Source organism: Bos indicus, chromosome 14 (assembly GCF_029378745.1).
Source record: "Bos indicus isolate NIAB-ARS_2022 breed Sahiwal x Tharparkar chromosome 14, NIAB-ARS_B.indTharparkar_mat_pri_1.0, whole genome shotgun sequence".
Lineage (NCBI taxonomy): Eukaryota > Metazoa > Chordata > Mammalia > Artiodactyla > Bovidae > Bos > Bos indicus.
In genome coordinates this window covers 9,425,081-9,427,510 of record NC_091773.1, presented here as the reverse complement: position 1 = coordinate 9,427,510, position 2,430 = coordinate 9,425,081, and positions in this window count along the sequence as shown.

Here is a 2,430-nt window from a genome sequence, read left to right as displayed (position 1 = left end):
CACTGCCTCCCTGCACCCTCTCTCTTTAATTCTTGCTCTAGTCCCTGCGGTTGGGGTTAGGAGTGACCCACAGCCCATCCCAGACAAAGCATTTCGCCAAACTAGACTCAGGAGAAGAGCTCCTGCCATCTCCCGCTGTCTCCTGGTGCCAATCAGCCAAGCAGCGGCATTTGCAGAGGAACATTTTTAGAATGAGCCCTGGGCAGAGGAATAGGATTGCATAATTGCTCTGTTTTAATGAAGGAGAGAGGAAGAAAGGAAGCAAGGGAGATCTTGGCACAGATGCAGGGCTTTAATGAATTGTTGAAGTGAGAACGCTCAGTGTGGAAAGTTGAAGCAAGATGCTGAGCCTGGCTCATGTTTCATTTGCCACAGAAACACATTCAGGAGCATTGGTACCCAAACAAGATTGATTATTTGATTGAATCAGCTAGACAGTGAAATTAGAGAACTGGTCGATTCAGTTGACTATTATTTTTATTATTTTTTAATCCAACCCATGTGCACACTGAATGGCTGGTATGTTGTTGTTGTTCAGTCGCTCAGTTGTGTCTGACACTTTGCAACCCCATGGACTGCAGTACGCCAAGCTTCCCTGTCCTTCACCATCTCCCAGAGCTTGCTCAAACTCATGCCCATTGAGTCAGTGATGCCATCCAACCATCTCATCCTCTGTCGTCCCCTTCTCCTCCTGCCTTCAATCTTTCCCAGCATCAGGGTCTTGCCAAATCAGTCAGTTCTTTGAATCAGGTGGCCAAAGTATTGGCGTTTCAGCTTCAACATCAGTCCTCCCAATGAATATTCAGCACTGATTTCCTTTAGGATGGACTGGTTGGATCTCCTTGCAGTCCAAGGGCCTCTCAAGAGTCTTCTCCAACACCACAGTTCAAAAGCATCAGTTCTTTGTCACTCAGCCTTCTTTATGGTCCAACTTTCACATCCATAAATGACCACTAGAAAAACCACAGCTTTGACTATACGGACCTTTGTCAGCAAAGTAATGTCTCTGCTTTTTAATATGCTGTCTAGGTTTGGTTTCCTAAATTGTTGGGGTAAACAACAATTTCAAGGGTCTGTTCAAATGTTGGTAATATTACCACCCTGGTTCCACCAGTTAAAAGACATTTTTCCCTCCTGATAACTTGCATAACATTATCTAAGTATCTCTCTGATCATTTGTCATTTCCCCCTTGAAATTTACCTCCCTTCTGGGTCCAGAATCTGATCCAGGACAGGACCCATGCACGATGTCTATCTGTCCCCTCCATAGTGATGTGCTATAATGCCAAGAACATGGTACCTATGTTTCAGATATTTTTAAGTGAGTAGATGGAAAGTACCATGTTGGCACAGTGTGTCTCTCTTTAGTAAATTATTGAATGTCTGCTGCTAAGCTGCTAAGTCACTTCAGTCATGTTTGACTCTGTGCGACCCCATGGACTGCAGCCCACCAGGCTCCCCCGTCCCTGGGATTCTCCAGGCAAGAACACTGGAGTGGGTTGCCATTTCCTTCTCCAATGCATGAAAGCAAAAAGTGAAAGTGAAGTCGCTCAGTCGTGTCTGACTCTTAGGGACCCCATGGACTGCAGCCTACCAGGCTCCTCTGTCCATGGGATTTTCCAGGCAAGAGTACTGGAGTGGGGTGCCATTGCCTTCTTCGATTGAATGTCTACCATTCATTCATTTATTCTATAATAAATACCGAGAAATTACTCTGTGCCAGGTATTGTTCTAGGTTCTGGAAACACAAGCAGTGAATAAAAGAGACAAGAGCCCTACCCTAGAGGACTTACAATGTGGTCAGCTGATCAGTTTTAAACACCCAAACCCCTAATGGAAAGTCAGTAGGTTTCTGAAAAGGAATCAGTTTATGATTCCAACAAACATCTTGACCCCGCAACCTTCTTAAGAACATGGGAAGAGCACAAATCTTGGCATCATAAAGTAAACAGTCCTGGGGCTCAGTTTTCTTGCCTGTGTCATTGGAATAGCAATGTCCTATTTCTTAGGATGAAAAAAGCACCCTGGCACTACAGCTGGCACATTTGGGGTACACCTTGTATCACTTTCCTCCAAGCCAGCATCACCACATCTTCAGTAAAGAACGGTGAGAGGCGCATCTTACTTACCACATCTTCCTGATTCTTTTGTGGAAATTTCTATCTCCAGCAGACTGTGGGGGAAAGAAAAGCAGTGCTTTCTGGAAGAATGTGGCCCAGCACTGTGCTCACAACACCGGAAAACTCCCGTTGCCTGAAACAAAAGGGGGATGACACCAGCTCCTTCTCTTCCAAGGCAAAAGTTCAAGGGCTCTCAGCACATGCATCCCGCACTTCAGACCTTGCAAAGTGACTTTTGGGAAGAATTTCTGAAAAAAAAAAAAAAAAGAAGAATAGAGCCACTTACTTCTTTGACCTTAAAAGATGAAGT